General features: G+C 39.7%; 1 protein-coding gene across 4 annotated transcripts in view; it reads right to left on the bottom strand.

Annotated features, from left to right (window-relative positions):
• Positions 1-16,204, bottom strand: part of fam222aa (family with sequence similarity 222 member Aa) — a 98,824-nt gene that overhangs the window by 70,434 nt on the left and 12,186 nt on the right. The window contains exon 2 of one of the 4 annotated variants that reach the window (XM_087252905.1): positions 10,267-10,331. The exons of the other annotated variants lie outside the window; for them this stretch is intronic. The gene's annotated coding sequence lies outside the window, so the exon portion shown is untranslated. The remainder of the gene's footprint in view (positions 1-10,266; positions 10,332-16,204) is intronic. 4 annotated transcript variants of the gene reach the window in all.

The following is a 16,204-nucleotide window of genomic DNA, read 5'->3' as shown; positions in this document are numbered from 1 at the left end:
TGAAAACTGGACTGAAACAGCTTCAGTTTACTAGAACTTTTATGTTATGCTTCTTTGACAATCTACATTGTAAAAGTGGTATAGAAATAAAGATTAATTGAATTGAATAATATGTTCACTGAAAATCTATTCACTGTTTACTCGACCTCAAGTGGTTTACAAGCTTTGAGTTTCTTCTGTTAAAGTAAGATATTTGGAAGAACAACAACAGAAGAAAGAAACTATAAGGAGTAAATGATGACAAGATTGTACTTTTGGGTGAACTATCCCTTTAGGTTTCAGGTGCAGGTAGAATAATAGACAGAACAGTAGTTCAGGAAGAGCAATACACAATAATTAGAAAAATGAGCAATAGAAATGCATGTAGAGTGATACAGAAAAATATATGGGCAGACAGCAATTGATGAGGAATATCTCACGAGTAGCAGTGCGATATGGCTGTATGTCGGCACTGGTGGGAGGCATGCGTTGGCACGAGGCCACAGGCAGTGACAATATATAGCCATATTCCACTATATTCGTATGATATTGCATTTATACAACAGTTTGATAACATAATCGTGTGTATAAAAAAAGAAAATCAAACAGAGTCTAAAAGTCCTTTTTGAGGACTTTATGTTTGAGGAACAAATTTCTTCCACCATTCATTCACATCTGCAGCTAACAGTCAAAACAGTAGAAACCATTGCTACTTCCCAAACGTCACTTAGAGCTAGTATTTGAATGAATCTCTAGAGTAATGTCTAAAGTGATGACAAAACAGGTGATTTTGCAGACTTTTTAAGATTATTTTGCTATACGGCATGAAATGCCATCAGTCTAGAGACATTTCCCAGTATTTTTCTGTTGCAATCAAGATATCACAATAATTAACCATAAAAAGGCCAAAGCAAACACTGCGAGAAAAACTACTAAGAACACTTCGGTATAAATACAGCACTACAACATACAAAAAAGAGAGATCGACTTAAAAAGTGACTTACCTGTTTTATAATGATTAAATCATCTATAGTTTGTAATTATTCTACTCTAAGGACTTATTATGCAGTCTCTGTCGGCATCTTGTGGCAGAACGTCAACCATCTTTACTATGCTCAGTATGACAGGCTGCTGCATTGCAACATGCTGTATATTCGAAATTAGAAATATTTAAAATAGGCACTGACCTTATAAATAAACTGCATAGCAGCAATCTAAACTACATCCCTGTCCTAAAAAGCCTCAAAAGTACATGATGTTGTCCAACAGCTGCAATATTTGTCAAACTGTAGTGAGTTTATTGATCTGCGGTCACTCTATGTGGGCGGAGTAACACAGAAGGGTGAAGAGGCTGTATGAGTGCTGTTATTGCAGAATATCACACGGCTATCAGCCAATCAGATTCGAGAACAAAACAGAACTGTTGTGTAAAGTCATATAGAGTGGCAGATAGAAGAGACAGAAAGTGCATACACCAAAAATTTGACAAGGTCACAACAACAAATGTTGTTACTTTAATTTTAACCAGTAAATCAGGTTTCAAATAACATTTTCAGTTACAAAGTTGAACTTTTAGTCTATTTGACTGACATAAGCTGAAATTACTAGAAAAGTTCAATTGATGTAACTAAAAAGATTGACGTGGCATGTCAGACAAAAAAACAGATAGGTAGAAGGATATATAATACAGTGAATAACAGACATCATATACAGAGTGAAAGATAGGCAGGTAAAGTATATCAAGAGTAACAGACAGGAGGAATGGTATTGTAGTAAGTCAGTGGAATGATAGATAGAGCAACAGATTGTAATAGATTAAGTGATAGACAGGCAGTAAGAGAGCGATAGGCATGTGGGGTGATAAATAAAACAAAAAAAATACCGGATTTTGCTGTACATTTAATAAATTAACTATTGTGAACATTCTGAAGTGTGTTGACTTTCTTTGAATTACAATTCAGTAAATTTTTCTTCCTGTCATTCCAGTTCCCTATCAACAACAGCAACAAAAAGAGATGACAGAGAAACCTCTGGAGGTCACCATCCCCCAAATCAGCACTGAAGGGACATTCCCAGAGCTTGTCCCCATAGCCTGCCAACGCTCAGGCGTATCTGTGGAGAGGGGGGATATTTCACAGTGTATAAATTATTAAGCGTGCACACGAGGCCGATGCACTAAGCAGCGTGCAGATAGGCCAGTTATTCACAGCTCTGCTGGGATGGCGGCGTCTGCAGCCTCCGCACGCTCCTATCAGATCGTTTGTCACAGGCGATAGACAATTTACTACACAAGCCTTTTTCAATTTATTCATTGTGCTGTCACTGCAGTTTTCTCCCCCGCACTGAAAGCCGCCATACTCTCGAACCAACCCCGCCTGATGGAGAGAGCCTTTGAGCCGTGTCTGTTTGGACACAGACACACACACACACACACACACACACACACACACACACACACCTGCTGAGGCTCCCTCTTTAGTGTGGACAAAGACAAACACTGTCTGTTTAAATCTTCTTAATTGAGAGTAAAGGAGAAGAACCCAGGAGACACAAAAGGCAGATGTCCCTTTCCGCCCGCTTTCTCTTACTCCAACTAAAACCGTGTGATAAAAGCATGTGAGGTGGGAAGAGCACACAGAGACAGCAAACACCCATCCGCCTTGTCTCAAATTAGCTCCAGGCTGGCTCGAGGAGATAGCCAGTGAGTGCTTCCATTAAGAGCAAACGAACCCCTCAGTGACCACCACAACCCCTCTCTTCACCAATCACACAGAGGCTCAGAGGTACCCAGAGGTCTTCTGGGAGCACCAGGAAGAAAGTAGGGCTGGCAAAGCAGAACTGCTGCTACCTGATACTGGGGATTTTCACAGGTAAAACCTGGTCATCTAAAAGGCTGAGATTAAACTCAGGCTAACAGCTATAATTCCAAAAACATATTTAGTTTTACAGCAAAACCAAACAAACTGGTGAGGGTAATTCATCAACTTAAATTCACAAATGTAATTGATTATACATGTGAATGTCATTCACATCTTTTGTGTGATCAGTAGTAAATTTCCCCTGAATGCCAGAGAAACTTCAAACTTGTAGAAACCCACAAATCATTGCATTATAAACAGAAGATTTTACTGCTTTCATTGGTTTAGCAAGATTAATAACCACACGACTGCAGAATTTCACAGAATGGTTTATTTCAAACACTCAACCAAAGTTATGAAGTGAGTTGGGAGAAAGAAACGTTATTAAATGACATATTTTCACATGCAACATTTACTACATAGTTCATTGAAAAGCAACACAAACAGTTGTCTTTTGTCCAATTAAATTGGTTTCGATTTTTAAACACAATTTTACATAGCTTGTCAGCTTATCATGACTCTAAATGCTAGGGGTGTCCAATTTAATTGTTTCTTCGGTGTAAAGCGATGCAGACTTGGATAATTCGGCATTGGTTCATTAATAGATGAGTACGGTTATTACGTACTGACGTTATTATCTCATATGCGATGTTGCCGTAGATTACTATTCGAACAAGGGGAGTGAATAAAAAGCTCCAACTTTACTGACACTAAAGCACAGAAGAACATGGAGACCCTATTTCACTATAGGCATGGGTCAGTATATGATTCTGACAGTATGATAACCATGGATAAAAATATTACGGTTTCAAGGTATCACAGTTTTGTGATTACTGCTCTAAAATATATTATTTTAAATGTCTGTGTAAAAAAATAACATTTACCCCCCTTTGAAAACAATATATTTAATTTTTTGAAAGATATAAAATATTTTGGAGCAGTAAACACGTCAGTCTAAATAATGAAAATGAATCATTGACTTTTGCTGTCTTCATTTGTTTAAAAAACACAGATTTCTTTACAATTTAAAACAGCATCTTTGGATTTCTTTTATTTTGCTGGAGATTCTGTGGTCATAAATTACCAGAAATTACCTTAAATTACCTTAAATTAGAATTTCTGGTAAATTTCTGTAATTCAATCTCTGTTATTTTACAGTAAATTTCTGTAATTTAACAGCCGTTATTTTAAGTTTTTTTTTTCAGCACCCCAGCTGCCGGAAATAAACCGTAAAATTATGAATTTTTTTTTTAACTTAGTGTACCTTTGTATCCCTTTCGTTTAGCTATATTTGAAACATATTGTGCAGGACTGTCCAAACATGTTAGTTTTTCTGTTGTGAAACATCACAGATGTGGTATCGGTTGACGTCCACTACGACACACTATAAGAGAAAAAAATTGATTACTACCTCCACATAAATATCAAATGCTATTTTACGAACGTCCAAAGCCACACATATCAAGCCATAATTGTGCTGATGCGGTGTAATCTGAACTCTGCATGAACCAAGACCATCTAAAACCTTCTCTCCAAGACGCAAGGACAAAAAAAAGTTTGGAGAGGCAGAGTTGCTGTCATGCTACTCATTTGAAAGATTCGAGCATCTGAATATAGCACTGGATAACCTTGCTGCTGGATATGCGAGTCTCTTTGATTAGCAGCTTTAATGAGCCACACAATTAGATATGAGGCAATAAAGGGCTCGTTTAGGAGCGGTGTGGTCTCTGACGGCTGAACCGGAGTTAATTGAGATTTACGTGACAAGATGCTACAGCAGCTAACAGCCTCAGAGAACGGTCAGCTTAAACTGTGAGCTATTCAGGATCAAAGAAATGACCAAGCAGATAAAAGAGCAAAAGATAAGCCTGCTGACATGCGCTTAGCATAGCATTTTGCAGTTTCTGTCAATTTGATAGTAACTTAAGGGGAGAAAAACAGACTCGGGTCTGAGCACTTTGTTTTCATGGGTCTTTTAGCATTGAAAAAAAGCATCAGTGGCCATGAAAGAGGCCAAGCCAGAGAGGCTGGGACTGCTGTATCTGTCCTTCATGTGAAGCCAATGCCACTAAATAACAGCAGAGAGGAGCCTCCCCAAGGACCATGGTCCTCGTCATAGTACACTGATCAAGGCAAAGCAGCTGTCACAACAGCCAAAGTTTTGGCACACATCATCGCACAGATAGATGAAGGTCTTAAATAACAAAAATCTCTTCAGGAAGACAAGTACCATTAAAAAGTTTTTGGTCACTGAGATTTGTAAAAATGACTGAAAGAAGTCAGTTATGCTAACCGACAGGGGTGGAAATAGTGATTTGGGGGCCCCAAGCAATTCCGGGTATTGGGCCCAAGCATTAAAACTCCAATCATTCTCTTTTCTCGGTTGATTCTTTTTTTTTTCTTTTTTTAAATACACTGCATGTTAAAAACTCATTTTAACTGGAACCTTTATCTTCCTAACATAAAATTAAATACAACAAATTCACAAATAAAAATGTAAAAAGTCCAAACCATGTACAGTTAATTATTTGTAATTAAACTCATTAGGGCCATCGGTTTTGAAAAGAATAACGTTAAAATCTTAATGGTTATAGACAGATTTTACAACATATGATAGAAAAATTTATAAAAGAGCTATATGATTAATATAGGCTTTTTGGCATTGTTCGGGGGCCTAATTTCCCCCCCTAATTTCCCCTAATTTCAGCTGCATACCTCGCTTATTGTTCAAGTCCACCCCTGCAAGGCTGCATTTACTTGATCAAAAACACAGTAAAACTGTGAAATTGTACAATTTAATATCGTATTCCTATTATTGAAAGTCAGTCTTCAGTGTCACATCTTCAATCTTCAGTGTCACATGATACTTTATCACATTTTTGTACTTATAATTTCTTGTTATAATCAAAGCTAAAACTGTTGTGCAACTTAATCTTATGGAATTGTGACTTGTGTTCAGGATTTTATGAAGGTTAGAAAATTTGAAAGGACGGATTTTTTGGAACAGTAATCTTTTACAAAATCATAACTTTTTACTGTAATTTTTGATCATGTGATCATTGGAAAACTACAAATTCATTAAAAGAAAAAAATAACGAGCCCAAACTTTTGAGAACCAGTACACATGAAAACGCTAACCACAAAACACTGGTAAACAATAAACAACTAAATTTACCTTTTTTTACAAGAGAATAAAATAATTTGTTTGAACGAATTTGAAGTGAAACGCCCAGGATGAAACCAAAGATATTTATTAAGAAACTAAATAGGATTATTTAGAAATTTCAGAATTTATTATTTTTTTTTAAAGTATTTTTGAATGTTCAGCATGAATGACCAGTTTTTCCACAAAGCCTACATACAAATACAGTCTTCAGTGTCCTAAAAGGACAGTTTATGGAGATTTCAGCTGCACAGACAGATCCAGCGCTTCTCCAGTGTCTCGCAGAAAGAATGATGTCAACTGTGCAACTATCTCAGATGTCCCCTTTGAATGCCCTGTTCCAGACTTTCTCTCTCAATAGGGGGGAATCTGAAAAGGGGTGAGATGAGAGATAGATGTGCTCAGAGCCTGGGTGTCTGGCCCTGGTATGAAACACACAGCGAAAATATCCAGAGAGGGCACGTTTGTGCAGGGGACAAGGTGACCCTGTCTCCCGGGAGCCTGTGAAATGACACAATAGACGCCTCATCTCCACACACACACACACACACACACACACACACATATATATATACGTATCTACACACGCTAGTCACTATGGCAAGGAGGGAGTCGGTACAAAAGTGGAAGTTGGCAGGGGGGGCTAGGCCCCACCCCAGCACAGCAGCCTTCGAGTCCCCCATTCAGGGAGAATCCGGTGACAAGCCCACTGCATACACCCCACAGACGGTGCCGAATTCCATCCTCCGCCCTGAGCCCCAGCCACAGGCCTGACAGATGGAGCGGCTATTGATTGAACAGCTCGCACCCACCCCGCCCGCTGCATCCATCCCCTGAGGAAACAAAGGACTGGAGAAGTCAAGAGAGACGCCTGAATACAGGGAGCAGGGCCGGGGCAGCCGCAAGGGCGGGCGGGAGGGGGCTGAAATGCTTCCACACAGCTGAGTTATGCAGCAAGTGTCTGGGGCTTGAGAGAGCGGAGGCATTTCAAAGCTTTGAATGCACTTTTATGATCCAGACTCTGAGGAGACAGGTTGTGTGGAGAGCACACAAGATCAGCGGCGGCTGTGTTTGCTCGGACATAATGGACAGTAAACACTGCCGGCGGAGATGATACGGTTACTGACGGACAGAGCATCATCAAAACAAACAGCTCTTTTTATCAGCAAGCTGGGAAACTTCACAAATATTTAGACGGATAAATTGTTTGGCTAAACGAAGCAGAAGAACATGATATCATGACAAAAAGAAAAGCCTCTTAAAAGGAAAAACTTATAAGGGATGGTTCACAGAACAAAATGAAAATTCAGTCATCATTTGCACACCATCAGGACCTTTCAAGTGACATTTCAAATCCTGCTTTATAATCTCTTAATAAATATACATCAAGTGAAGTAAATATGGAGCCACATCAGTCTCAGAAATAATACATCTGCAAAATATATTTAATACATCTGCAAGACAATTCACATTTACAAAATCCAATTCATAAGTTCAAAACGTTATTTGTAAATACACAAATCCAATTGGTAAATTCAAAACATGATTTAAAAATACACAAATCCAATTCCTAAATTCAAAAAACGATTAATAAATACACAAATCCAATTCCTAAATTCAAAACACACAAATCCAATTCCTAAATTCAAAAAACGATTAATAAATAGACAAATCCATTTTGTAAATTCAAAACAAATCAAAAATTCACAAATCCAATTTGTAATTTCAAAACACCATCCATAAATACAAAAATCCAATTCGTAAGTTCTAAACACGATCCATAAATACACAAATCCAATTCATAAATTCAAAAAATTATTAATAAATACACAAATCCAATTAGTAAATTCAAAACACGATTCATAAATACAGAAATCCATTTCGTAAATTCAAAACAAGTGAAAAATTCACACATCCAATTTGTGAATTTAAAACGTGATCCATAAATACACAAATCCAATTTGTAATTTCAAAACACGATCCATACAAAAATCCAATTCGTAAGTTTTAAACATGATTTTCATACACAAATCCAATTTATTTGGTTAAAATATATATTAAAATATACATTAAATTGGATTTTGTAAATGTGAATTGTGCTGTGGGCATATTGTATTTTTTAAATGTGTTTTTTGATCTAGCTCCATAGCTAAATGACATGCTATTAAAAAACATTAAGTAAAAATCTAGCTTAAAAAGACTACCTGATTTAGGCACCTTTTTTCTCCAATTTCCTATTTTCTCCATCTCCTAAATTAAATACAACTTGTAAACTAAATCTGTTGTAACCGATGGATACTCCACATGAGAAGTACACCACCGCCTTATCTGCCTTGGTTGGGAGTCCTGCATGGCAAAAACATGTTTTTCTAGAGAGGAAATTCAATGAAGCTTCATCCCTGAGTGGTCCTTGGGAGAAACCCCTATCGAGTAGCACCACTCTGTGCATCACTGCACCCAGCCAACCCTGTCTGGAGCTCTCAGCCCGCTGGATCAAGTTTCCCTAGGTGGGGACCTGAACACCTCATACTAATTGGAAGAAGGGAGCCGAGGGGAAGTGAGGGCATCAGCCTAAAACAAAGGGATATTATATAGGGGTAAAAACATATAGCTCTGGAGAAACGATTACCATTTTGTCTTTGAACAAGACACCTGACCTTGTGGTGCTCAAGGGGGATTGTTCTAGCAATTAGTATATACCGAGAGTCATTCCGAATTAAAAGCCTCTGCTAAATGCCAAATACGCAATTAAAAGAAGCAGGTTTGAACCAATATTAATGACCTCCTTGCTTTACTGTAAAAATGCTGTTTAGAGGCTCTGCACTGTTTTCCTTAACTCGCGTGTTTTATAATTCTTAATGCCTCCTACAAGGCGACACTTCATTAACAGAGAAAGTCTTTTCGGCAGAACTGCCTGCTGTTTTTGTGATAAAATGAGTCTCCGGCCTTGCTTTAAAAGCTCACATGAAAGGTTAACACTGACTATCGGTTGTTTTACATGAAAAAAATAAATTAAAAATAAAACTTTCTCCACATAATTAATGGTGGCAAGCATCACAATTATTATTGCTCATGATTCAAACTACTACTAACCCACCAAAGTACAACAAACATGAATGATAGGTTAGTTAGAAGAATAATTATATTAGGGATGCAGTGGTTCTCGGTAAAAAAAATGTATCATGACATTGTCCTCCCACGGTTCGGTGCGTCCTGTGACCGGCGGTTCAGAATATGCATTATTAATATTGGTTTTTTAATAAAAACAACTGCAACAAAACAGGTCCGCCTTTGTACGCTTCCGATTATCTTTCACATCCATTGCATATGCAAAGAACTGTCCAATCACCTCTTAGTATGTAAATCTGTTGTTGACATCACGTTTCCTCACATGCGTGTGGAGTTTCTGTGTGTTTCAGCGTGGCAAGTGAAGTAGATAGAGCACAAATGCGCAGGTGAGGCTAAATCACAGCGCATTGTTATCAGTGTTTCAACAGAGACTCAATTTAAATTTAGACAGACATAAAAACATAACATTGCCATTTTTTGTTGTTGTAAAGACAGTCTGGGATCAGTGGTCACTAACAGGCAAATTGAGGTCCGTGTGCCAACCAAGAAGCATCCAATAAGGACGCAGATATACAACAGGTCTGTTTCTTCAGTCCCACTCTTTCTGGGTGTTCTTCCCCACCCAATCACTCCCACTATTCACTCCATTTACCCACTGTCTGCTAAGAAATGTTTTCTTCTCAATGTATTGTGTCCACTGAATTAAGAGAGAAGAGCCAAACGCCCTCTCTTTGCTTAAGTTTTATCCACTACGAAGGTGCTAAGTGAAACGGGGCTCTCTGGAATCATAATAAAAGCATATAGAAATCATAAGCAAAAATGCGTTGTTGCCTTGGTAATGAAAGCATAATGTAAACAGAAGTAGACAGTACTCTAAAAGTGCTCAGTTATTAAGATGTATTGACAATTACTATCTGCATAATTGGTTGAGACTGTTAAGTCGAGATGTAAAACAGAAAAAGGTGTAATTTAAGCTCATTTTCTTAATCAATTTATTTGAACATATAATTTTCAAAATGCCCTACTTTTATTTAATTAATGCAAGAACATGCAAATCTTAAGTCGTATGTGTGAAGCTGTTGCATTGTCAGGTGTTTGTTACCCAATAAATAAGTTTATTGTTCTTTGAATTGTTCCATAGGCATTTTTTTCTAAGCATAACACAAACCGTACCATACATAAAACCATGATACATACTGAACTGTGAGTAGATTGAACCGTTGCACCCCTAATAGGCCTACACTGAAGGAAGGATCGGAGCCCTGTCAGGGGAAGAGAATATCAGAGATTTGGGATGTGCAACAATCTAAAACACCTTACATAAAATAACACCAAACCACATGGTAACAATTCACAAGGGGTTTTGCACAAAAAATAAAAATCACAACTGCAACAGAGCTTACTTACTGGGGAGTTACTGCTTAACAGGATGTTAACTTTTGTTAGCTGCATGTTTGTTCTAATGTGTCCATTTTTTCCATTGCTGCTTTGCCCTTGAGCCAGGCAATGAACTCACATGATTCAATCCAAGGGTGCCTGAGCACGGCGATCCTGCATCTCCTGGCCTAAACCCATGACCTCAGTGCAACGACCTTTCTAAAGAGCAGAGACAACGTACTGACCTTCCTCTACTAAAATAAAGGTTAAAGCAAGTCACGTGGACTTTTCTGACCGGGAAAAACTCACCTGCATGACACTGAATGAGTTAGATGAGATTGAATGAGCAAAGGGCTGAAGGGATATCAGGTAAAAGCAGGCAGCCTGATTTCACAATCACCTCACCATCTGCATGTTGCTCGTCTATTGCAGGCTCTCTGATAGATTAGATTTCTAATATTGTGAGCGTTCAGAAAGCTTCGGTTTCTTCTTCACAAAGAGAACGAAGCCGTTATGTTCCCCCCATTCGCTCTTTTTCAGAGTGGTCTCCACAGAGCGCTCTCGGATTCCAGAACACAATGCTGCTCAGGTCTGGCTCGGATTTAAAAGATTAATAGCCCTCTGTCGTGACAGAAATGCAATCGTCTGAGTTTTCTGTGACAGCAGGGAGGGGGACGTGCAAAAACGAGGAGTGTGAAAACCGAAAGAGAGAAACTATTGTCCGCGGTCAAAAACGCAGCTGATGAGGACTGATTGCTATCGCTACTCTCTCAAGTTTGCCTGTCAATCAAAGCCAGCAACATCAATGGGATGAATTTGAATGATAAAACGAAAAGTCACAAGCGGCAGCATTTCGCTTGTCATCGGGGTTAGCGAACGTGTCGGCGTGAAGAGGAGGGGAGGGTAGAAGCCTGAGCAGAAATCGGGTTTTGCAGAGAAGATGCCGTCTCTGCCCTTCAATCAAAACACAAAGCGTTACCACCGAGCGTCTGCTTAACAATCCCCGTTTCAATACCCAGCACAAGTCTGTCACTCGCACGCGCGAGAGAGAACAGAATGGGCCTGGCGCTTCAAGACACATCGTAAGTGACACTCAATGGGAGAGTTTCATGGCTCGTCTCTGCTCCATCAGTGCGGATCAATCAAGCGTTCCCCAATAACCAGCAGCTGTCACCTCGCAGGAAACATCAATCAGATGTCCTTCCAAAATAAAGACGGTAATTAATCTGCAGAATAGCATCTATGAAAGTTAGTCGATTCCACACGGGACCAATCAAAAATATACTTTAAGCATACCATCGCAACCATATGTCAGAAGAAATTCAATTCGCGCCGTAAAGAGCTGAAGATCAAAAGCCCTTCAAAAACATCACTGGTCCAACATCTAGAGGAATTGATGTAAAAGTGTATGATAAATGTTTGATGTGCAGTGGATTTGAACTTTGAGATAGGGCCAAAGAAACTGGGAAAGCAAGAAAGTACATTTCGAACAGCTGTTCTCACTACACTCTCTTCCCAGGAGAAATTCTCCCCCGGTCTTCTCGGTCTACCTCCCCTCTCAATCCTTTTGATGCCTAGGACCTGGAAGCCTTTCTCCTCGCATCAGAAAACTGACTGCTTCGATGCAGTTCCTGTCCCCCCCCCCAAACCCCCCCGCCCCCCCCCCCCCCCTCCCCCCTCCCCCTTCTACTACCACCATGACTAGAAAGACGAAGAGAAAAGAGGGTGACAAGATGACTGAGAGAGGGGAGGGAGAAGGAGAGTGAGATATCCCTCCAGGCTCTCGTCAGTTCCAGGCCATTAGCTCTCCCTCACTGGGACTTTGTTTACAGGCGGACATAAATAGAATTCTCCTCCTTTATCTGAAGTGCCATCCTGTGCCACTGATGAGGGATGGGGCTTCAGAATGGAGTCTCTCAGAGAAGCGGTCAAGTAAAAGGCGCTATGATCTAACAGCCAAGAGATAGTGAGCATTAGGAACTGGTCACACAGTGCTCGTCTTACAAGGAGGAAAAAGAGGCTCATGTACTTAAAACACAACATCAAATAATGGCTTGCAAGTTTGGACAAAATTTAGGAGAAAGTACTGAAAATTATTTGGGAGAAAACTATTTTGGGATCAAACTTGAAACAAGTGAGCATGAAATGTTTTTGGGATAATGGATCATTTGAAAAATTATATTTGAGATAAAGCTTAAAATGATTAACCAGTTCATCAACTACATTTTTTATAAAAATAGTAATAATATTAATAATAATTCCTTACATTTATATAGTGCTTTTCTGAACACTCAAAGTGGTTTACACATTTTTGTAGAGAATCTCCTCATCCATCACCAGTGTGGAGCATCCACATAAATGACGCGACGGCAGCCATATTGCGGCAGACCGCACACCAGCTCATTGGTGGAGAGAAGATCAACTACGATATGGGGATGGTTAGGAGGCCATGATGGACAGAGGCCAGTGGGCAAATTTGGCCAGGATGACGGGGTTTAATCCCTACTCTTGTTCGAAGGACCGAGATTTTTAACAACCACAGAGAGTCAAGACTTCGGTTTTACATCTTATCCGAAAGATGGAGCTCACTGAGAGGTATCGTGTCCCCTCCACTATACTGGGGGGTTAGGACCCACCCATACCGCAGGTTGGGCACCCCCTGGTAGCCTCACTAACACCACTACCGACAGCAACCTAGCTTTCCCATTCAGGTACTGACCGGGCACAGTCCTTCTTAGAATTCAGTGAGCGACCATTTGAGAGTTGCAAGCAGTAGCAAGCAGCAATAAACTGTTTTACAAAAGGAAGCATGACAGATTGAGTCAACAAAACGCTGCACTATTGATAGACCTAACGTCACTATTTTTAAGTTCAACAAAATCAATCAAAGTTATATTTTCAAAAGAACATTCTTCAGCAGTCAGAAACACTCTGAAAAAAAATTAAGATTTCATTCATTGATTCATTTGTTTTTCTTCAGCTTATGGTGCTTTCACACTAGCACTTTTCGTCCACACCCGGGTTTGTTTGAGGTCAGAGTACACTACGTTTACCTAGTTTGAATGTGTCTTCTGAACTCTGGTGCGCACCCATTAACTGTACCGATTCTGTCTGAAAGAGGTGGTCTGGGGTGCAGTTTATGGAAACTTTGGTATGGGTCACTTCTGATATGAATGCAATCATACTAAATAACGGAAGTAAACATTCTACTATACAACAAACTTCATTTTTTTATAACGTTCATTCGTGTGTATGTCCCTTGGTGACATGCCGGACTGACCCAAAACAACTTCTGCAGACATTGCGTAATGTTCAGAACAAAATTTTTTTTTTTTTTTTTTTTTGCAGCTGATAGACGCAAATGGCTCTTTGTATTTTGGCTTTGGTAACAAAAGCAAGATTCTGTAAAAGCAGAAAGACTATGGTATGCTGATGTCTCCATTTTGGCGATTTGCTTATCCTGCATGTTTTACACAGCGGATGCCCTTCCAGCCACAACCCAGTACTGGGAAACACCCATACACACTCATCCACACACACACACACACACACTCGTATACTATAGCACATGTCTTCGGACTGTAGGGGACACCAGAGCACCCGGAGGAAACCTACCTGAACATAAGAAAAACATGCAAACTCCACAAAGAAATTCAAACTGGTTCAGCCAGCACTCGAACCAGTGACCTTCTTGCTGTGAGATGACAGTGCTAACCACTGAGCCGCCCCATTTGTAGATTTGTAAATGACTATTTGTATACTATATATTTATCAAGGTATCTTTGAATGAAACAGTGGCACAAAGTTACATGTTAAATTAAATGTGAAAAACTAAAAGTGTACTTTCCTGCAAAATGAATCTGCTTTAATTTAACATTTTTAAAAAAGAAACACTTCAAATGTTTTCAAACCACTCGTGTACAAACCACTTTCAATTAAAAACGTTCTGAAAATGATATAAGTTGACAGCGTTACTTGGAAATTGGGATTAAACATGAAAAATCATACAGAGAAAAAAGAAAAATTAGGAACCATCTGCTGCTCACATCTCTGCACATTATTAGTAAACAGGCACAGAGGGAGCGTGTGTGTGTGAGAGAGCGCATGCTTGGTGTAAAAGCACAGAGCATTGCTCCAACACACTCTCATATTCCTCAGAGAAAGAGACAGACACACATGCAGACAGACAACTCCAGCTACACTTCCACAGTTACTGCCCACAGCAGAATCTGATTGGCTGAGACAAGCTGACAGCTGGACAGATGTTCCAGAGGAGGCACACATGGGAGGTTAGAACGTGTGCGCTGTGTTTTCAGCATGTCTGCATTCTGACTCCATGAACAGGAGAGCTGTCACAGCCGGTCTCACAGACGGATCCCATGGAATCTGTGCAGAGCTGCTTCAGTGAGGAACAGGATGAGGAGACAGAACTCTTGAACACATCCAAACCTTCAGAAATCACATCCGATGCCAGCAACTTCAGATGACTGACTTTCAAATGAAACACAAATCGAATGAGATGATAGGCCACTTTAAAACCAGCCCTGCGTCTACATCAACATGTGATTGGCTTTTTGGTGGAACCGCAAGCTAAATGCGAAAAGGAACTATGAACCGTCAAAGGGTTCAGACTGATATTTATCAATAATTAAGCCACATCCTCTAACCACTACCCATCAATATAACAAATAACTTGTGCATACTCAAACACCAGACCGATAACAGGTCAGCAAATGCACCCACACCAACATAGTAAACCATTACCAGTTCAAAGTTCTGCTTGTGTGCTTCTAAGACTAACTAGAGCAATCTAAACACGAAATGAGCCTAACCAGTAAATATTAAAGACCACCATTGAACGTTTCCACCGGTATACCACAAAAGATTCTGCTTATTTGAGCTGTTCAAAGTTCTGCTTGTGCGTTTCTAAGACTAACTAGAGCAATCTAAACACAAAATGGGCCTAAACAGTACATATTAAAGACCACCATTGAACGTTTCCACCGGTAGACCACAAAAGATTCTGCTTATTTGAGCTGGTTCAAACCTGCAATTAAGGTGTTTCCTAGCCCAAAAGAAATCAAAAGTGAAATGTCAAATTAAAAGCAAGAGATCCTTGATTTTAAACCAGAGTCTAATTTGGGCTTTGAGGCTCTCGGGAAGCTCCAAATTAATTTGCATCCCAACCTGGAGAAGCAAGAGGAAAGTCTTCAAAGCTGGAAAGATAATTGGCCGCACACAAATTACGCCTGAAACTCGGTGCGAGCTAAAAGAACATCAAGGACTTTCGCTGGAAAAAGGCAGTGTGTAAATTGGGGTCAGGCTGAAGAAGCACACATGCACGTGCAAACAGAGGAGGTTGCAAATGTGAGATTTTATAAACAATAAAAAGCCTTTCTCGTCTACCTTTTCAGCAAGTGAGGTCTGATAAAAACACTCAGGCATTGGGCCAACTACATCTGCCAAACCTCTCATCTCTCTTAAGCGGCACAGGCAATTCATTAGTCCGTAGAGGGTCAGCAGTTCCACCAACTCAATCAAAATGTTAATAAAACTTAGAGTGCACAAAAAGAACACAACAAATGAGCCAATGAGGGCAATATTGGCATGCAGTCATCACCCCCTCATATCTAGGGCCAAAGTTCTCTGGGAAGAGTTGACCAAGGTTTTTAAAAGAAGCACTAACTGATCAACAAGGAAGATTTGCAAAAGCACTAAAAAGATGGACATTTGTGCACAACTCATGGTTTGTTTGACT

This window comes from Danio rerio, chromosome 5 (assembly GCF_052040795.2).
Source record: "Danio rerio strain M-AB ecotype USA chromosome 5, GRCz13ab, whole genome shotgun sequence".
NCBI classification, from domain to species: domain Eukaryota; kingdom Metazoa; phylum Chordata; class Actinopteri; order Cypriniformes; family Danionidae; genus Danio; species Danio rerio.
The sequence above is the reverse complement of the archived record's forward strand: the minus strand, read 5'-3'. Positions and strand labels throughout refer to the sequence as shown.